The 23,028-nt window shown below is 43.3% G+C and overlaps 1 protein-coding gene across 2 annotated transcripts in view; it reads right to left on the bottom strand.

The window, feature by feature from the left end:
* The window catches only part of LOC121862397, a 67,460-nt gene that overhangs the window by 19,081 nt on the left and 25,351 nt on the right, over window positions 1–23,028 (bottom strand). The window contains exon 1 of one of the 2 annotated variants that reach the window (XM_042360662.1): window positions 15,168–15,357. The exons of the other annotated variant lie outside the window; for it this stretch is intronic. The gene's annotated coding sequence lies outside the window, so the exon portion shown is untranslated. Of the gene's footprint in view, window positions 1–15,167; window positions 15,358–23,028 lie in introns of those variants that run through there. 2 annotated transcript variants of the gene reach the window in all.

Raw genomic sequence — 23,028 nt, 5'->3', positions numbered from 1 at the left:
CCTCTCTCAGCTGCCTCTTTAAACTATCAAAGTTTGCCCTTCTGAAATCTGGTACTTTAGTGGAATTTTCCTTACGTCTGCCCTGAAAATCTAACTGGAATCGAATTTCTTTGTGATAGCTGTTTGCAAGTTCGTTCCCTACCTCGACATTGCTAATGAGGTTTTCTCTGTTCGACAGAACTAAATCCAGTATATTATTACCCAGTGTGGGTTCGGTTATATGTTGACTTAGGAAACAGTCCTGGATCGTCTGGAGAAAATCCTCTGATTCTGAGTTGCCCGTAAGGACAGTCCAATCTATTTGGCCAAGGTTAAAGTCGCCTACTATACAGACTTTGTTGTGTATGGAAGCCCTGCGCATTTCATCCCAGATAAGTCGCTCATTGACGCTATCAAGATTGGGGGGTCTATATATTACTCCTGTGATTAATTTTTCCCGACCGTCGCTTAATTCTATCCAAATTGTTTCTGTATTCCTCTCAGTTTTTATTTCCTTATTTATTTCACACTTCAGATTATCCCTAACTTAGATTGCTACTCGGCCTCCTTTCCTGGTCTGCCTATCGGTATGGAACAGTTTGTAACCCGCAATTTGGTATTCGACTGGTAATTCACGTGTGTCTAGGTTGATCCATGTTTCAGTGAATGCAATTATATGGATTTCTTCGGTACATACCAAGGCCCTAATATCATCCATTTTGTTTCTCATACTTCTACTGTTCGCGTAGTATACATTTAAGTTAGTCGTGTTCTGAGTCCTCCCCTTACCGCGTTTAGTTTTAAACTCCCTGTCTAATTTAGTTTTGTCATCATTCCTAACACTATTTCCCTGTAATCTTTCGCCTTGTTTACCCGCTCCCACTGCAGTCTCCTCCACCCCCGTGCCCATATGTTCTCTTAGCAGTTTAAAGACTTCGATATCTTTTGAACTGCCCCCTCTAGAGCCCCAGCCAGGGTTGCTACTCCATCCCTAGACAGGTGCACCCCATCCCTAGCATAAAGGTCCCTTCTGCCAACGTGATTTGGAATAAGGTTCATCAAGGTTCAGGGATGAGAGAGAGAGCTGCCAACGTGATTTGGAATAAGGTTCATCAAGGTTCAGGTATGAGAGAGAGAGAGAGAGAGAGAGAGAGAGAGAGAGAGAGAGAGAGAGCGTGTTTGTGTATCTTCACAGTTAACAAGTAAAGGCATCCTGACAGAGATAAAGACATAATAAGATTTGAACAAGTGGCTGTGCTAGAGCAGCGGCTCCTAGTTATGAAAAAATAATATCACTTTACACATCTGAAAGATCTGCTAAGTATACATGAAATATTTTTTACATACTGGAATTTGTTCACAAGTATCTAATAAATAATAACCAAAACTATACGATAATAAACACAGCTTTTTATTCTTGTTTACTATTACCGATATTCTCTTCCACTTTTTTTTATTCAAATATATCTTTTAACGTTGACGTTTAACTGAAGAAATTACATAACACCTCATAAATCATAACACTGAAATCCCTCTGTTGTATCTCCTATAGTGAAAGTTCAGTGTTTTCGTGCAATATCTGTTTTCGTATCCAACCTCACCTGAGCAACGACACGAGAACGACACCTCGGGAGACACGATCAGGATGCTGGGCTAACGGGCAGTGAGTGGTTTATGGATTCGACGACTACCATCCCCCGTGCTCACACCCTTCACTCCCCCACCCCACAAGGACGCTATTAAAACACCCTCTTCCCACCACCCTCCTTGGCGTACACTAGTCTCTCTCTCGCTCCCTAATTCGTCACCACTACCTCTCTGATATGACATTTCCATATCCCTAATATTATGTCGCCTTTGTCTTTCCTGCTCCTGAATTCGACCTGTGTAGTTCCTCACCTCTTTCTTCGCAAAGATGTTTCTCCCTGTTTGTTATACCTGTACCTCCGCTCCGCTATCAGGTACAAATACGACCATATGTGTGTGTGTGTGTTTGTCTCCGCCACCCCCACCACACACACAGAGCATGATTGCAATCTCTTCGTCCTCTTCTGGGGGCGAGTCTATATATACAAGAAAATTCAATTTGGCGAATGTGTAAGAGCCGGAGACGTATATATGAGATACGGGACCCCGGCAGGCAGCGACGAGGCCGCGTCAGGTGGTGGATGGCCAGATCGTGACTGAGGGGCAGGAGAGCGAGTGAGTTCTTCCTAAGAGGCAGGAAGCGGGACACCCCCAGTTTCTCACGCTCTCCTTCCTCTCATTCATTCTCCGGCGAGCACACGGTGACATTTGTATTATATTAGGAGATCATTCCTTTCCCAGCATGGCGTGAGTCTCTTGCCGGGGACATGACTCCTTATCTGTTTTTGTGGTTGTGTTTCCTATATTTTATTTATTTATTTTTTCTTTAAATAAAGGAGCGTTCTTGTGAGCTGGAAATTTTACTGCCTTTGGTATATTTTTTCCCTGTGTATCCTTTTTTTTTCTGGATGAACTTAAAAATGTGTTTCACAAAAGTTGTTCAGCGTGTCTCAAGTGAGTTCAGTATCTGGCAGCTCACCCGAAGCCCCGGTTATCTTGTCATTTACACACTTTAACGTCTGCACTCAGCTGGTCACTCAAGACCACCTAGACGGTTTTCCCTTACTTACACCTCGCCTTCCACACCCAACCAAGCAGCCTCTTAGCCATCATCCTTTTGACCACTACTTTAACTATATAACAAGTTTGCCACCGAGCCACTGACATGCACTATGCCCTTCACCAACACATACCCGTATACCACCAACCCACGGCTACTGCTCCACCCGCCAGCGGCCTAAGAGAGCGGCCCTGGTGCTGCAAGAGGCCGAGGAGAGCACAGCAGAAGCAGCTCACCCACTACTTTCACCATCCATAATAAGTTATCCTTAACAAGACCTGCACGATGGCCGCCCACATCTCTCTTTGTTTATTGATGCTGTAAAAGTTTTGTTTTTGTTTTTTGCTCGGCGTGGCAGGCGCCTCCCGCTCTACTTATTATTTTTCTCACTCCTGCACAAGAGGCAGTTGGTCTTGCCACACTGTTAACGCCCTCAGCTGCTTCACTCCTGCTATGTTCTCACGCTTATGTAAGGCGTGGCAGCTACTCTTATATTAACGGTACTTTTAGTGATCTGATGAAGTTTTTTCAGTGTTCGAGTATCATATACAAGTGAACGATCTTAAGGTATTTGTTAGATCAGATAAGTTTCACTGATGTCCTCTTTGATACTAATACAGTATATATAATGTCTTTAGTCTCATACTGTAGAGCAGAGGAAGTCAACAGTCATCGGACGCTCTTGTCCATGTGCAAATACAAGTATGGTTCTATGTACCTTTAGTAAGTTCTCATCCTCAATTTCGCTCAAAAAGTCAACCATAAAAAAATATTATAAACACAGGAAGCAGTTTTGTCAAGAGAAGCGGACATGAATTTAACAACTCGGGTGTTATTATTTACTCCTAAAACTTTATTTCAATAAATCAATCCACACAATACGCATCAAATGAAAACACACAGTAAGCAAGTGAAAGATCCACCAAGAAGAGATAAAAAAAAACATGTGATTTCTTTGAGATTCTTTAAGTCACAGAGTATACAACCAGCTGGTTGTCCTTTCCGCCACTCACCAGCTTACAAGCCAATCGGGCATTTCCCTGTTGCACACACCACTAGCAGGTTCTAAAGGTAAACCCGTCCTACGACACAACACTTAGCTGCAGCTGTGAAACAATGACACAACACTGGTTGCAGCTGTGAAATACTGACACAACACATCCGACATTACCCATGACAAAAAAAAACCCTCTTCATCCCTCTCGGTGCCATATGACGACGTGTGGCTTTCAGGGAAGCTTCACCGTTGGCTCCACCGTCATCACCACCGTCATCCTGTGTTGGACTTTGGTCATGTCGTGGTAACGTGATGCATCTAGGAGAACCTTCCTCTCTAGTGTTCAGTGTTTTAAGAAATTCAGCGCTTGAGTGGCTCGTTGTGTTGCTCGTAGCTCACAACATGGAGAGAGAGAGAGAGAGAGAGAGAGAGAGAGAGAGAGAGAGAGAGAGAGAGAGAGAGAGAGAGAGAGTAGCATTGAGGTGGGCGGTGGAGGAGGGAAGGGATGTGTCAGCCCTTCACCAGAGTTCAACACTCAACCAGTAGCTTCCGTTGGGTATAAGTACTGACGTAAAGTTTGTTTCAGTAGGTCAAGAGACGATGGACAATGCCAACATGTGATGAATCAAAGATGAACGAGGTCACCAGAGGATGAACGAGGTCACCAGAGGATGAACGAGGTCACTAGGAGATGAACGAGGTCACTAGGAGATGAACGAGGCACTAGGAGATGAACAAGGTCACTAGGAGATGAACGAGGTCACTAGGAGATGAACGAGGCACTAGGAGATGAACAAGGTCACAAGGAGATGAACGAGGTCACTAGGAGATGAACGAGGCACTAGGAGATGAACAAGGTCACTAGGGATGAACAAGGTCACTATGGGATGAACAAGGTCATTATGGGATGAACAAAGTCACTATGGGATGAACAAGGTCACTAGGGAATGAACATGGTCACCAGGGGATGAATATGGTCATCAGGGATAACAAAAAAGTTATCAGGGAATGAACAAGGTCACCAGGGGATGAATAATGTCATCAGGGGATAAACAAGGTCATCAGGGAATGAATGAGGTCACCAAGGGGTGAATAAGGTCACTAGGGAATAAAAAAGGTCACCAGGAAATGAACAAAGTCCCCAGGGAATGAACAAGGTCACCGGGAGATGAATAAGGTTATCAGGGGATAAACAAGGTCACTAGGGGATGAAGAAAGTCACACACACGCAGAGGATATGATAGTTACACATTACGTTAACATGCACTGGAAAGAGGCGGGGGGAGGGTGCATGTCACACCACCAACAGTTATGGGAGGCCTGGCAAGAGTGGCAGCAAAAACCTGCCGTGAGAGAGAGAGAGAGAGAGGCTGCGTGACGCAACACCCGGAAGGTTCCCTGAACACGCCTAACTCCAGGAACACTTGCAGGTCAGACGCCATCCCCGAACCTAATACGATTCCCGGAAGTAAGAAACCCTAACCTAATCTAAACTAAACTAACCTAAGTTTTTCATTCAAGACTGAGGCCCATTAATCCTGGGCCCTTTAGAACTGGGACTTATATGACCACCGTGCCAAATGCGACCCGCAATCCCCAGCCGGCACTAGCAAGGCAAGCAGGAAGTCATGGTATGAGGAAAGGAAGAGGGCGGAAGGGAGACGAAACGGAAGGAAGTGGAGAATTAAAATATAGGAGAACAAAAGTGACCAGACAGAACAGAAACTGAATGAGAGATAGGAAATAGGAAATGGCAGGAAACAGATAGAAAGGAAAAAAAGGCAGAAGAGAGAGAGAGAGAGAGAGAGAGAGAGAGAGAGAGAGAGAGAGAGAGAGAGAGAGAGAGAGAGAGAGAGAGAGAGGACAAACAGTAGGTGTATAGCAGGTGGCGCTCAATTTTGCCGGAGTGGGTAATGTTGGCAAAGGCTGGCGTACAGTTATTGGTATATACAGAGGAGGAAGGTAGGGAGGGGTGAGAGGGGGCATTGCTCTGGATGGAGAGAGAAAGAGCTACAACACACTTTGTGGATTTCCCGCCGCTAATACATAAAGGAAAGTAATGGAGAAAATAAATTAAAAACGAAACAATAATGAAAAGAAAGAAGATATAATAACAAAGGAAATACAAAGGGAACAGACGTAGGGAGAAGATACGAGACAACGGAGAGAGGAGGGAGAGGAAATTCAATTACAGGCCACGAGGAAATAATCAAATTAAAATCGGAAAGGTAAGATACACAAGAAAAACGAGATGGGAAAGAGAACCAAGAAGAAGAGGAATAAAAGAGCACAGAAAAAACATGAGATGATGTAGGGAAGGAATAAGGGGAAGGAAAGGGGGGAAGAAGGAATATAAAAAGAGGGAATGGGGAGGGAGCGAAGGAAAGGGTTGTAGGAAAATCGAAGGTGGGGATGGAAGGAAAAAAGGAAAAGAAGGGATTGGGAGGGGACGAGAGAATGAGGTATAGAAAGATCGAAGGGAGGAAGGGAAAGAGAGATGGGAAAAAGTATGTAAAGAGGAACACTGTGGGACTGAGAAGCTGGAAGCCACCTACAGCACGCCTGAGTATAAATTCGAGAAAGATGTATTACCCTACCACACTCTGCAGGAAGATGTCTCACCCTACCACACACTCCAGGAAGATGTCTCACCTACTACACACTCCAGGAAGATGTCTCAGTCTAACGTGATGTCCAGGAAGGTCTGTATATCTCCGACTGAGTAGTTTACCTTCCCAGTCCCTTCAGTCTTGACACACGGACTGTTCATGTGTTGTAGCTGTGAGACGGTCCGTGTTATCATGTGTGATCTGAGACCGAGTGAAAGATAAACTGGTCGGATGTGTTTATAATACTAACACCAATTCAGGCAAGATGCAGCTTATATTATACAGTATTTCACTTTCAGTTGAGTTTCAAACCGGGAATACATAATTAACGGTCTCATTACTATGATATAACTGCTCCGCCAACGCGGCTTCAAGAATATTATTGACTCACTGTAAGTCCACAAGGTGACCGGGAATATATGTCAACCTAGTCAGTGTCCAGAAAAATATCCTTACCTAACAAGGTGTCCAGAGACAAGACGCTTCTCGAGGGTGTGGAACACAGCCAGGTGATGTTGTGTCTGGGGGATACGAGCCTCTTGAAGAATGTCTAATAAGATATTTCCAACTATCATGGTCTCCAGTAAAATATTTCAGCGAAGAAAGTGTCCAGGAAGATAACTGGAGAGTCAGATTCTCAAATTAGCCCATGAGAGTATGGAGGAACCTTGGAGGAGTGTACACTAGTGTTTGAGGAGGAGGCGCCAGTCATTCACGGGTGAAGGGCATGGCGAGGGAGCCCCAGATTCCTGCCAGGGGAGGTGCCTCTCCAGGAGAAACTTGGTCTCGGAGCTCCACTCTTTTATATGTTAGTTTAATAATAATTGGCGGCATGAGTGGTTGTTATTTCTTTGTTATAGATATTTCAATATTTTTTCTTAACACTAAGAATTGCGGCCTTTTTTATAGTCTTTACAATATCTTTATACAGTATTAGACGTCGGGTGTCTGTGATATATAGAGGTCTTCTTTGGCAGTTCTTAGTCATATCTCACTGTGAGTGATGTACAGGCAGGTATGTGGTTCTCCCGCCAACACTCGAAAGACTAAATTTTTCCATTACAAAACGAAAAAGAGAATTATTTTCAGCAGCTTTTTACCGTGATAAACAAACTATAATACAATTAGCGTTATTAGTTTGGTTTCATCCCAGAGTAAAACCTGACAAACCATGATCACCACAATTGACAAATTCAATCTGAAAATAATGCAGTTGGTGGTAAGTTGATCTCACACCTGCGACGACCACTTAAAGTTTTGTATAAGATGCCGGGGGCGATGCGTAGAGACGTTGTGACGTAACCAGATAGTGTTTGGTGCTCTGTGAGTCATTTATCTGTGTTCTGGACCACTTTTAGTTACACTCAAGCCAGGAAGACAAGAGGGTGAGTGAGAAGTGTGAGAGAAGGGAGGAGTGTGAGGGAAAGGAGAAGGGTGAGGGAAGGGAGGAGTGTGAGGGAAGGGTGGAGTGTGAAGGAAGGGAGGAGTGTGAGGGAAGGGAGAAGTGTGAGGGAAGGGGGGAGTGTGAGGGAAAGGAGAAGGGTGAGGGAAGGGTGGAGTGTGAGGGAAGGGAGGAGTGTGAGGGAAGGGAGGAGTGTGAGGGAAAGGAGAAGAGTGAGGGAAGGGGAGAGTGTGGGGGGAGGGAGGAATGTGAGGTTAGGTTAGCGTTAGACTAAATTAGGTTAGGTTAGGAAGGAAGGCTACTCTTCAGGTGCTCCCTAAATTTGTACAATTAATAAAAAAAACTCTGCATCTTCTTCAGAGTAAAATTTCTCATAGATGTGAATTAAAATGTCTGAGAATTACTTACGAAAAAAAATTGAATATTTGATGATGAATTACACTCAGAGTTTAAGATTGACGTCTGATGCCAGGGAGAGACAGGTGTCGGGAAGAGACAGGTGCCGAGGAGAGACAGGTGCCGGGGAGAGACAGATGCTAGGGAGAGACAGGTGCCAGAAAGAGACAGGTGCCGAAGAGAGACAGGTTCGAGAAAAAATGAGGTGCCAGAGACAAGTACCAGAGAGAGACAGGTGCCAGAGGAAGACAGGTGCCAAAGAGAGACAGGTGCCAGAGAGAGACAGGTGCCAGAGAGAAACAGGTGAAAGAGAGAGAGACAGGTGCCAGAGAGACACAGGTGCCAGAGAGAGACAGGTGAAAAAGAGAGACAGGTGCCAGATAGAGACAGGTGAAAGAGAGATACAGGTGCTAGAGAGATACAGGTGCCAGAGAGATACAGGTGCCAGAGAGAGACAGGTTCCAAAAGAGACAGGTGCCAGAGATAGACAGGTGCCAGAGAGAGACAGGTGCCAGAGAGAAAGGTGAATGAGAGAGACAGGTGCCAGAGAGAAACAGGTGCCAGAGAGATACAGGTACCAGAGAGAGAGACAAGTGCCAGAGAGCAGGTGCCAGAGATACAGGTGCCAGAGAGATACAGGTGCCAGAGAGAGAGACAGGTGCCAGAGAGAGAGACAGGTGCAGAGAGACAGGTGCCAGAGAGAGACAGGTGCCAGAGAGAGATAGGTGCCAGAGACAGACAGGTGCCAGGTGAGAGAGACAGGTGCCAGAGAGAGACACGTGCCTCACAGTCGACAACAGACATGTAACGGTCCCTCAATTTAAAGACAGTGAAAAAGGAGGAGTAAGAGAGAAAACGGGAGAGAAGGAGTAAGAAAGAGAGAGTCGAAGACAGAGGAAGTGAGAGAAAGTAAAAGGGAGAAGTAAAGGGGTATAAGGAAGGAAGTGAGAGAAGCGAACCAAAGGGCTGGAGAAAGTATGTGTGCAGGGGAGAGTGAGGAAGAAGGAGGGATGAGTGGATGAGGGGGAGAGGGAGGGAGGGGTAAATGGATGAGGGAGAGAGGGTGTGCGGTTAGGGAGGGTAAGGGAGAAAAGGGGGGGTGGGTGAGGTAGGGGTGAGTGGATGAGGGGTAGAGGTGTGGGGTGAGGGGTGAGGGAGAATGAAACGTAGCTGAGGGAGGGTGATGGAGAAAAAGTGGTGGATGAGGAAGAGGGGAGAATGAGGAATTCAATAAAGGAGATAGAAATGGAGAAGAAGAAAGAGAAGAGGAAAATAATGGGGTAAATCTGGAATAATGGAAGAGGTGGTGGAGGAAGAGGCAATGAAGGAGGAAGCAGTGGAGGAGGAGGAGGAGGTAATAGAGACTCAGGTAAAATTTTGACGTCAACAAGGGCATAAACACCACATCAACATGACAATAATGTTCCTCATGGACAGGCAGGAATGTGTACAAATGCGCACTGGATGACATACACACACCCACACACTGTTATACAAAACCCTAAGTTATATATATATATATATATATATATATATATATATATATATATATATATATATATATATATATATATATATATATATATATATATATATATATATATATAACTGGACACTTAGGAATATAGGCGGGTGAATGTGAACGCGAATAAGGCGAGGGAATATTGAGAGAAGCGGGTGAAGGAATGGTGGTGATGGTGGTGGTGGTGGTGGAGGAGGGAGTGGTCGACGCGGGACCAGTTTTTGCCACGCATCAACAGAAAAGCCGTTCTACCTAACCGCCCGGGAGTTCCCCGCCACTCGCTGGCCCCAATGACAATGCCACCCTACACCTCCTTTCTTCCAACTCTTCCCTCCTTCTATCAAAAACACAACAACAGAAGACAAAATAACACACGCTGGAGTGGTGTTATCTTTCTGATTTTTATAACAGTGGTTAGACAACAGATACACAAAGGGTGTGGAGCCTACCGCTGTACACACAGGTAAGATGTCCGGCGGCTGAATTCTTCCGGTTAAAATGACGCCAAGGACGGGGGATCAGCCAGCCAAACAACTCCCAGACTTTCAGAGGGTGATTATCATGTCCCACAAAGTTATGTATTGTTGCCATTGTTGCCAATAATTACATATACAGTATGTATGAATGAATGTATGTATGTATGTATGTATGTATGTATGTATGTATGTATTTATGTATGTATGTATGTATGTATGTATGTATGTATGTATGTATGTATGTATGTATGTATACTGCATATGTGCATATGTGTTTCACAGCATCAAGATAAAAAAAAATATTCAAAATAATAGAAAAAAGTTAGTTCACAGAGTTGAAGTGGTGGAGTACATTTACAGACGAGGCATTATTAAGCTTTACTCCCTATAAAAACATGGCACTGTTACACCCTGGTGAAGGACACAGGAATTAAAGGTATATCGGCATAGCTTTTAACATATTACGCCACTACACCCATTATGTCACCTCCTGCACCACCCATTATGGCACCTCCTACATCACCCATTATGTCACCTCCTGCACCACCCATTATGGCCCTTCCTACACCACCCATTATGTCACCTCCTGCACCACCCATTATGGCCCTTCCTACACCACCCATTATGTCACCTGCTGCTACACCCATTATAGCACCTACTACACCCCCTATTAAGGCACCTCTTGCACCACCCCTTATACCACCCATTATGGCACCTCCTACACCACCCATTGTGGCACCTCCTACACCACAACAACACCCTCGTAGGAGTTTTGTGACTTCTCTGATTCATCTCAAACATTTCGATCTTCCATGTGTTTGATGCTACCTGTGGAGCCTGTGTAACTGTCACCCACTGACCCGCCCACCACACTCATGTTGATGTCCCGCCCATGCCCACGCAAGAACGCTCATCAATAAGCTGCCCACACACATGAGCCACCACCACGCCCACATATAAGCCGCTCACCACGCCCACACACATAAGCCACCACCACGCCCACACATAAACCATTCACTGCGCCCACACACATGAGCCACCACCACGCCCACACAAGAGCCACCACCACGCTCACACATGAGCCACGACCATGCCCACACATAAACCGCTCACTACGGCCACACACATGAGCCACCACGCCCACATAAATCAAGAGACCCATTCCCCAATTATGTAACTGTATATTTTCAGCCTTCTGGCTGCCATGCTCTTTCAATAAACCGTTAATTATTATTATTATTATTGTTCCATAAGCCTCCGTACCTTCAACTCTCACCACCTTTGGAAACATGAGCCGGATGAACAAGTTGCTCCTCGAAGAGGCAAACTAAGAAGCTGAACAGTACATAAATTGATAAAGCAGTTGAACAGATTAACTAAGCCATGTGAAAATGTGTGAGAGAGAGAGAGAGAGAGAGAGAGAGAGAGAGAGAGAGAGAGAGAGAGACTTGAGGTAATGCCCTCCGCTGCCTATCAGTTTTTATCAGCGCTGACACGAGGGAATGTCAGGATAGGTTGAGAAGATCCATTACAAGACAAGAACCTATAAGCGACCCTGGGTTAAAATGAAATAGCTGAGGCTACCTTGAAGATGTTGAAACAGGCGGGTGGAGGACGACCTTGAAGGAGAAGAGGAGGGGGGGGGGTACACCGCCTCATAGATCCGCCCCACAACACAACTTGTTTCATTCTTTTAACACCGTGATGTCGTGGAATTAATGGAGATCATTGATGGTATTGTGTGTGTGTGTGTGTGTGTGTGTGTGTGTGTGTGTGTGTGTGACATCAGCAAATAACAGATATTCATTCCCCATCACTCATCAGATCTTCCTAGGTGAAACTCTTACCAAAGATGTTACTGTAAAAGTTATTCCTTCTATATAATATTAAATACAAAAAATATGATCCCGAATACAGTACAGAAAAAATGCTGATGTAAAACATGACAATTGTTAAGTTTGTTTACATAATGAGATCATGAAGAAACCCATAGATTTCATGTTATGCAAAGACGAATAAATTTATTGGACGAGTCTGTATGACATGTTGCGAGGTTCTCTTTTCTGACACCAGTGAGAAAATGGTTCATTATTTTTATCTTAAAATAAATTTCTGGACACGAATAGCCTCCATGACCACATTGCTACGCATAGCGATCACAACCTCTTGTGAACCATCACACACCACGCCCAAGACGGTCCTGACTGCTAGAGCACTTTGTGAAAATCATCAACACACACACACACACACACACACACACACACACACACACACACATCCTTGACCACCGAAGGGTCAAGACGTACCTGGCGCTCCTCTCGGAGCAGCCAGGTCAACTGTTAAGTTGGCCCATACCAACCCCCTCCCCTGAACCCTCCTCCCCACCGGAATATCAACAAGTTCTCGCCAGAAGTTACAATTTCATTTTGGAAAGGAACGGAACCAGTGTTAAACCGAGGTGAACAGTGGTGAACAGTGCTTGAATCAGTGAGAACAACTCAACAGTAACAGTCGCACCCAAGTTAACCTTCACACAGTGAGGTCCCAGGTACCCAGTGATAACGGCCCCCGCGAAACCCAACAACAACCACCGATGTGTCAATCCGTCTACGATAGGAAGGCCTGGGACCAAACCTCACTCATATAACACCATCTGTGAGGGAATTACTACACCACATATCTCTCATAACACCATATGTGAGGGAATTACTACACCACGTCAAATCCCTCATCACACCATCTGTGAGGGAATTACTACACCACGTGAGGTCCCTCATAACACCATCTGTGAGGGAATTACTACACCACGTCAGGCCCCTCATAACACCATCTGTGAGGGAATTACTACACCACGTGATGCCCCTCATAACACCATCTGTGAGGGAGTTACTACACCACGTGAGGCCCCTCATAACACCATCTGTGAGGTAATTACTACACCACGTGAGGTCCCTCATAACACCATCTGTGAGGTAATTACTACACCACGTGAGGTCCCTCATAACACCATCTGTGAGGGAATTACTACACCACGTGAGGCCCCTCATAACACCATCAGCGAGGGAATTACTACACCACGCCAGGTCCCTCATAACAACATCTGAGGGAACTACTACACCACGTGAGTTCCTCCTAACACCATCTGGGAGGGAGTTACTACACTACGAGTTTGCTGTTCAACACCTACATTAATCTGTATGTTCACTGTATGTTCCTTTACCTTTCTCTAATGAAGGCTTTTGTTAAACCACCAATGTACTGTATGTAATAAGTCATTTATGTCCAACGTATATTTTCAGCCTTCGGGCTGCAGAATTTTTTCAATAAACCGTTAATTATTATTATTATATTATTACACACACACACAGGAGCTCCGGGATAGAAGGATGTGAAGGAGGACGACGAACAGAAAGCTGGACAGATGATGTAAACACAAAGGACAGCTGAGACGATGTTATGACCCAGGCTATCTTACATTCCATTAAAAGGAACATACAAATTTACCGTGGGATCACAAGAAGGTCTGGCTGCCTTGTGTCGCCAGTGAGTCGCGCTGGTGGTCAGTTGTGGGAGAGCCTGGGGTGTACAAGGGTCTCTGCTGCTGATGGTGGGAGAAGTGGGGGAATAATGGAAGAAGAGGTGGACCATGGAAGAGAAAAGATTAATCATGGGAATGGGATACGAACTATGGTAGATGGAGGCAACATGATAGCAAGGAGAAAATATGGTACTTCAGAAGTGCGGGTGTGCAAAAAAATAAAAAACAAAGATAAGAAAAGGTCAACCTTCATGGTCCTTAAAACTAAGAAGGAGGGATACGAGGCCACTCCAGGGGCGAGGGGCTGGTGCTGTTCCCGCCAAACGGAAAATATTCCAACGTTTTCCAGTCCGCTGATTGCCTGAACCCGCATATCTTCAAGAGTCTCTGGGGCGGCGGGGTTGGAGAGGTGGAGGAGGGGAGAAGTGAAGAAGTTTGAAGGAAGTAAAGAAGGAGACCTTATAAAAAATTTAACAAATGTCGGGATATTGTTGACGTAATAGTGGAACGCTAGTGGACTTTTGAAGACATGAAGGAGATACAAATAGAAAAATATATAAGTATTTGCTTACATTTTGCAATAGAACTTTTAGTCACACCATCTCGTTTCAGTGTGTTCTGTGTGTGTATGTTTGTGATCAAGTTTCTTTACGCCATTTGCCTCTGTCTACTCAAGCAGTGTTTGGGGACCTGGAAGTTAATCGATTTGCGGATCGTATTCCAGGGTAATGGTTAGCCAGTGTAGTTGACAAGTTGTCCGGTCTTCTCGGACTATTTCTTGACACTGATTCATACAACTTGTTAACTTAGGGTGTGATTGTTGTGTTGGCGACAGCTTCTACACCTTCAACAAATTCACGCCTAGGTGGCCCTAGGGCCGACCATCCCCAAACACGAGGGACAACTAATTTTATTATTATTATTATTATTATTATTATTATTATTATTATTATTATTATTATTATTATTATTATTATTATTATTATTATTATTATTATTATTATTATTATTATTATAATTATAATTATTATTATTATTATTATTATTATTATTATTATTATTATTATTATTATTATTATTATTATTATTATTAGTCTGCGTTAGACTATTCATGAGACCCAATCTGTCTTATACAGTATGTTAGTGCTTGTAGAATATATATATATATGTGCATGTTAATTTGTTCATGTCCAAGGAAGAAGAGTGAACGTTCATATATATATATATATATATATATATATATATATATATATATATATATATATATATATATATATATATATATATATATATATATATATATATATATATATATATATATATGTATGTGTGTGTGTGGAAGTAAAGTGTGTGCAATTACATATTTGTTGTGGACATTATATCTTGACCCCATAAACACTTATAGGTTCATTTGTGTGCAATAAAACGGTAAAACACTAATGCCAGATTATATCTTCAGAACTCTAGCTGAAAAGGATTTTTAACTTAGGCCTATGCAAAGATTATGTCAAAACACACACACACACACACGACAAAACAATGTAAGAAAACTGTAAGAAAAAATACACCAGAAGAATTCACAATAAACAGCACCAGCGTACCTGTGATGGGTTTAAACTCTCCGTCGCGCACCAACACTGTCTTGATATCCCAGGTATTATCTCCCCACAATTTTCTAACAACAGTTCTTGATTAGTAAAATCAGCACAGACTGTATGACTAGAGTCGTGTGTGGAGAGGATCGCGACTCTCTAGAGAGAATATTTGGGTTTGAACGCCACGGCTCCTGTGCCAAGAGTGAAACTGAGTGGCTGCAGCCGCGCTCACGACGCCCAGTTTTTTTGCTTCTATTTGTCTGAGGTGTACAGGAGGGGAAGTCCCGGGCAGGGAAGTGGGTTGCTGCTCCCAACCTGCTGTTTGCTGCCACCACAGACATATACGGCCACTTTTACCTCCTCTCGCTGCATTTCTTTTGAATACATTAATTGACTTGGGATTGTGAAAGTCATCAGCTCGTGGATAGGAAAAATCGCCAAAAAAAAAAAAATCGGAATTGTAATCGTTGGTGAGTAAAGACTATTTGGTGTTGCTGTGCTTGGAAGGGTGAGGCGGACCTGAGGATGGACCAACTGCGCGTCTTGTTTATTGCATTACTCAGGAATATCCGAAGAGTTTACTCATAACTGCGGGTGGAAACAGGACTTGAGCAACACACCTTCACCTGCCTCACGCCTCGACCACCCTCACCATCTCTTATACAGTCCTCACACGACAACTACCACACCCTTTTCTTCCTTCGGTTCACGAGGGATATAAGTATCCCTTTCATACTCCACAATGATGGTCGATTACCACATAGAAATATATACAAAAATATGCCTTACATTCCCATTCTTACATTGTTCTCACCAGATGGAGCGTATCTAAGTAAGGTGATCAGGTGACAACCGAGACAACAGTTAGCTGGTGACCGAGGCGCTGTTAAAGACGGGCTGGGGCATAACACTATATGCCCTCCTGTGTACGACCTCGACCTTCTCTTGTTTTTACGCCTTTTGAGAACTTGACTGTTAGAGCACCTGGGTGGCTTTTTACTCCGTGTTCCTAGACGTCTCTCTCTCTCTCTCTCTCTCTCTCTCTCTCTCTCTCTCTCCTACAGTGCCTCTCTAATATTTCTCCCCCTCTCTCTCTCTCTCTCTTCTGCAATCTCTTTCACCAATAATCCACTGTATTGTGATTCTTTCTCATATAGCGATGCGGAGAGAGAGAGAGAGAGAGAGAGAGAGAGAGAGAGAGAGAGAGAGAGAGAATATTATTCTTATAGTAAGTTATTCTCACCTTAATTCTCTATTTTTCCCCACTTTTGGATACATTTGATGAAAAAAAAATATAAAGGAGAAATTTTTATCCTCGGGAAGAAAAATTAATACTACAGTATAACCATTTTGGATAGTAGGTAGTAGGCAGCTACCAAACAGGGAGGTACTACCGCCTGGGAAGATATTGGAAATATAATGTGTTGTCTAATGGTAGACCCTGCTGCCATATGGCATCACAAAAATTGTGACCAAGTCCCAGGTTGCTGATCTGTCTTTCTGCCTCATTTACACACAATTGCAGGGTCTCAATTGTTTCTCTTACTATTGACAACACAACATAAATAAAGTCGTTTCTCACTATTGATTGATTTTTCCATTTATTTATTTATTATTATTATTATTATTATTATTAATATTATTATTATTATTATTATTATTATTATTATTTTACTTTTTAATTATTTTATTATTATTATTACTATTATTATTATTATTATTATTATTATTATTATTATTATTATTATTATTATTATTATTATTATTATTATTATTAATATTATTATTATTATTATTATTATAATATTTCGCCCCCCAGGCCCTGATGTGGGTCAGTGACCTGTGCCCGGGTGGGCTAATCACTGTAAAAAAAAAAACATGGGAGTCGCATCCACCAAACACTAGCAGGGAGGGAAGGCGAGCACAGCTCCCTTGACTCTACGCAGCCCCCTGACCATGCGCAGCTCACCCCACCCCCCGACACGGCACTGTTTAGTTGAGGACCCTCCACAACACCAGGGAAGAGCGCGCCACAATCTACGTCCAACAGTCGTGATGTCCACACATGCACGAACACACGTTAACTTACTCTAAACTTTTACTATCATACATTAACACGCCTTTAACGATAACTATCACTGGCTATCATACTTTTAACACACAGTCACTCACAACTCCACCCAACAACGTCAGCTAGAGAAGGCACAGAAAAGGGCCTGCAGAATCATGCTCGGCTCAGAATACTCCGGCTACACCAACGCTCTCTCCACCCTGGAAATGCCATCCCACAGTGACCTCCACCACCAAGCACTGGAAAGGTTTGGCAATGGACTACTGCACCACCCTCGTCATCGCCACCTCCTGCCACCTGCAGCCCCCCACCCAACTCGCGCAGTCCGCCACTACAACAAAATTCAGCCCATAAGAGCCCGCACCGATAGATATAAGAACAGCACCATCCCATCTATTGTTAAAATAATAAACAACTCCTGATTTATGTACTGTACAGCCCTGTAAATGTATTCAATGCAAATTATATCATTATGTCTAAATCAAATGTAAGTCTGTATATTTTCAGCCACCGGCTGCAACTCTATTAATAAACCGTTTATTATTATTATTATTATTATTATTACACGTGTTTAACACCTACTAACACACGCTACCATGTTTTAACATCTACTAACACTCGCTAACATCTTTTAACACCTAACACACGCTACCATGTTTTAACACCTACTAACACACGCTACCATGTTTTAACACCTACTAACACACGCTACCATGTTTTAACACCTACTAACACACGCTACCATGTTTTAACACGTATTAACACACGCTACCATGATTTGATACACACAGTCACTTGATAAACCAATTAATCACTGAGTCAGTCAGTTGAGGATACAGTTAGTCTCTGGGTCAGGTGAAGAATAACGCTTTCCGACCGTCGTAGAGATAAAAAGATTCTCGGCAAGACTGGAGGTGTGGTGGATCTCCCAAGCAACGTGTTACAGCTTCGTACTACACTAAATTTTGGGTACTTGCTGATAATACCGACTATTGCTCAATAATATGCTATTTGACCAGAATGTATACAACGCCAAAGAGAAAAGTTTTTATTTTCATTTAACAAAATTAATATAATCGCTTTATGAGATTAGTGTTTTTTTTTAGTTAATTAATGTTAAATATAAATGGGTACATCAATTGGGTGTTGCTTCATCCACCCCGTTTGTTATTTCTCTCAAAGTTTCGCAAGAAATTAGATATACTAAATTAAAAATTTATGGAAATTCATTCTCGTAAAGATAAACTAAAGCTTTATTCGCTAGCAAGGGAATATATTGTTAAATACGTGTATTACTCAGGTGTGGCTATTTTTACTCAGATGCGACTATTTCTACGCAGGTGTGCTATTTTCAATAAGGTGAGGCTATTTCTACTCAAGTGTGCTATTTTCAGTCGTCAGGTGTGGCTATTTCTACTCAGGTGTACTATTGTCAGTAAGATGTGACTATTTCTACTCAGGTGTGCTATTTTCAGTCATCAGGTGTGTCTATTTCTACTCAGGTGTGCTATTTTCAGTCATCAGGTGTACTATTGTCAGTCAGTGTGGCTATTTCTACTCAGGTGTGCTATTTGCAGTCAGTGCAGGTAAAATAATTATTGTGTTGCATTAAAGAAGTGAATAGAAGGCATTGATAACAGTATGTCTCTTATAAATTACAAATCAGTGCACTGTAGGGTTGGAGTCTAGTCACAGTTTCTGAGGCTGTAAGCTGCTGCACAGATCTTACGAAATTTCATGTTTGAACGAGAATGCACTGAGCGAGTTACCCCTGCAGCAGGCCGCAATTTTCTATAATGACACACACACCCCGACCACCTTGAGTTAATGGAATTTCTTTCACTAGTGGATGAATTTTCCCTTAAAGCTGAAATTATTTTTAACTTGTGTTCGTGACAGACTGTGAGAATATGTGGTGTGTGTGTGGGGGGGGGGGGTTGGACCTGACCATTTACATAATAAGATATACATGAGGAATGAATCAGATTAAAGTATTGAATACAGAATCGTTGGGCTTAATTGACCATTGAGAGAACACAGTCCACAGATACACGGAGTACGTCCACTCAATTTTTTCTTGGTTCTTTTAACCTTTTTCAAATAACTGGATACGAAGTTTTTGGGGGATGGTCTCGTCTTAAATTCTTAATCATTAGCGAATAATAATGAGTTAGCTCTTGGTGTAAATCTTGAATGATGTTGTAGTGGACGTCTCCCCTACAACTGCGTAGCCGCATTCCAATGTGACAGTATCCTAGCAACCAAACGAGCGGCCGGGGGCGTCACCAGATGCCACAGTATCCTAGCAACCAGCCACCTGCTACGTCTTCCCTAGCAATGGAGTCGAGAAACCGGCGAGTTTACTTCCGGCTGCTGTGTATATAAGCAGATGATCGGAAATGACGTCATGGAATGCACCTACTGTCAGGAGCCAGCAGCCAACCCACTTGAACACTATCTCCTCGATTGCGAGGTCACACAAAGCCTCCGAAACAGAACTCAAATCTCCCAAGAAACACACACAACACCAGCGGCCACTCTAACCCATACAGACCACATTCACCACCTACTCCGGGTCATCACACGATACCCACCACCCAGATAGCTTAGAAAGCATCCTCTCCCAGCAAGTGCGGACCCCAGTTCGGGGGGCGCGCCACTCCGAAGCTGACCACGTCCAAGAGTGGGGGCTGGTGGTAAGCGTCCACTGATCGGGGGTCCGCTCACACTTGCAACCTGCAGTATCCCTCCAATCTGCAGGTGGGACCACCTCCAATCCCAATCCGGTCTGGCTGCTCATGGAGCTCCAGCCGGAACCACCAAACGGGCCGCCTATAGGCAAAGGCCCGTGTCGGACTACGGTCCGACAATCTATACAACAACAATTAAGATTCATTCTGGCCTCTCTTCTTGAACACGCAACACCTCCTCCTCCGCCTGCCTGGCGGTCCTCGCTCCCGCCGGCGAGCATGGCGACCCACCAGCTGTCCTTCTCTGAGCGTCCTCACCAACCAGCTCTCTCATTCTGCTCTTGGTTCCTGAACACGCAACACCTCCTCCAAGCAAGCTCCTCGCTGTCCCGTTCTCATTCAACCTGGAGGCCAGCATCAGGCAACATCTTCTCTAACGAAGCTCCTGCACCTCTACCTCCTTCAACACGCTACTCACCGAACGTGTCTACTGAGCAGCTCCTCACCACACGGCATCTCCAGCACCAGACTGTCTACCATATAACTTATATTATATAAGAAAACCACCACCTTAGAGTTTCCATTCATCCTGAGTGCTAGACAACATAATATCTCGAAACCCTACAATGTACAGAAGTTTGAAGAAACGAAGGTGTAGCGTCAGGTGGTGGTAGTAGTGTGTAGCAGCCCCCCGCCCGTCTCTTCACCTCAGTCAAATCACAAATAATACTTACAACTGCTAGACGAGTCACAGAAGACAGATAAGTGTTCCTAAAGGTGAGAGTCAGTATCGACACCTGCAGCCTCAAGAATTATGTAGAAAAACTAATTTTAAAAACAAACACCAGATGGCAGATATGTTGTGAACTTGACGCTTAAATAAATAATTATCAGGGATCATTGAGGGAAAACTCAGGTATTATATACATTATTTTAAGAGGTGAAATAATATCCGCAGGTTATTAAACTTAATGTCTTAAGTGAAACAGAGGAACAAATATGGAGACAGTGTAAGTCGAGAGTTCCTGCTGCGTGTACACGACTCCATGACCTGGTCAGAGTCCACTCAACCCGGGTGAGGACTCAGGACTGGGTAGGGAGGTGCAGGAAAGAGGGAGGAGTATAGTATTAGGTGGCGCCATAAAGGCGGATAATTTTTTTTAGACACTAACATGATTTGTAGGCTGTAAGAAAGGTGTTGTGTCAGTAATTGGATAAGTTGTGTTTAGGGGGATAAGATGGGTGGTGAGTAGTTAGCACGATAGGGTGCCAGTGTGGGTAAGTTTGTGCAGGGCGTGTAAGAAATATAGTAGATGAAGACTTTTCTCAGTGTTACAACGGACATGTTAATAATCAAACAAAATTATGAGATAACTTTCAATTCATAACATATTCATAATTTTCGTCACAAACTCGTGTATACATGTTACTCTCCAGGCTATAAACAATATCTTGTCAACATCACTATTTCCACACAAATAACTCAAAACGCTGAGTGTGGTCAAGGAGATGACAGGGCAGGACGGGACAAACAGTTCACCGAGACACTGATGATCAAAACAAAGGGATGGGCGCTAGCACGTAGAGAAGCTGTCTCAGACCACAATAGGAGGGCGGCGTCACGATGGAGCCAGAAGCGTGAGCTTGGCCTTGAATCCCTGCTGCCGCGTGCTCCGTTCCCTATAGTCTGCTCTGGACGTGTCGTGCCTCCCAATTATCAACCTTCTGCTACGGTAAATGTTTCTCGCGTGTCTTCTTTCCTCCCTTCCTTCCTTCCTTCTTACTGGCATGAGCGGACACTTGCATTGTTGTGGAGGTTTGGTAACAATGGTAGGCTTCCACGTAGTAGATTCTACATTCTGTGTATTTAATATTAATAGAAAACCGTTAAGGAAAGGGTGGCACTTATTTATACATCATGCTCTTGTACTTATTAGGCTTGAATGAATTATCTACAATTAGGCGATCTTTCAAGTTATTACGTAATTCCACTATCACAACAACAATATTCATATCAAGAACGAATTTCTGAAAAAAACCCACAAAGTTTTCCACTAAAGTCGAGGAATAAATTTGTATTGAAAGATCTGTTCCCTTACACTCCACGTAACACCCTCACACCTGATACTGCCGCCCCCAGAGCCCACGGCCCCGGGCTGACCGCACCTCCTCCCTCCCTACAATACACGTAAACACACCAGCTTCTTCACTTTACCAACTTCCCTCTAGCTAGGACTAACCAGCTGGTGATATAGTCCATGACAGCTGTAGTTTGGCTCCCTGGTTTTCAATTTTCGTAATATTGTTTTCATTTGTTGTAATGTTTCTTTCACCGGGTTGGCGGCTGTGATCATAGGCCCCCTCAGGTCCTGAACACATTCCTTTCTCGTATCATTACTTTGTGTTATTTAGTCTACCTCAGGAGAACTACGTATTCTCATGTATTTTCTCTACGTTTCTCACAATCTTTTTTCCTCTTTCGTTTGTTTATCTTTACTTCTCGTCTTCTCTCACGTCTCATTTACGTATTTCTATTCCCTTGTTCTTTTTTTCTTTTGTTTACGTTTTGTTGTCACTCTTCAGGCATTTCCTGTTATTCAAAACAGACCTTTGTTCACCAACACTTGCATCATAAGAGTGTGTGTAGACTTCCTGTTCTTGTTGACGACAGTATTATTGTCATTGCTCTTCTTCTTGGTCTTGATTCTTCATATTTATTCGTATTGTTTTATCCATGCCATTTCCATCAGTCTTGTTGACATACTAGTTTGCTTTATCCTCTATACGTATGTTGTGATTGTTGCTAAAGACTTATTTATCCTTATGTTTATATTTTAACCTGTTATTAATCAACTCTTATTATCATCGATTTGTTTTTATTTTCCATCTGTGTCCTTCCTGGCATTTTCTTTTCTCTCTTCTATTTTCATTTCATTAATTTCTTTCCGGTAAATAATGTGATCATCTAGCGTCCATTTCAACCTCAGTCATGTTATATAATTATATACAGTACCAACCGACCCAGAAAGCGTGTGCCAAGTAATCTTTTTAACACACGATAAAAAGACCCAAATCTCGTTCACACGGGACCAAACTGTAATACTTG

The sequence above is a fragment of the Homarus americanus genome, unplaced genomic scaffold, assembly GCF_018991925.1.
Source record: "Homarus americanus isolate GMGI-L3 unplaced genomic scaffold, GMGI_Hamer_2.0 scaffold31037, whole genome shotgun sequence".
Taxonomy (NCBI): domain Eukaryota; kingdom Metazoa; phylum Arthropoda; class Malacostraca; order Decapoda; family Nephropidae; genus Homarus; species Homarus americanus.
This window is presented reverse-complemented; position numbering and strand designations above follow the sequence as displayed.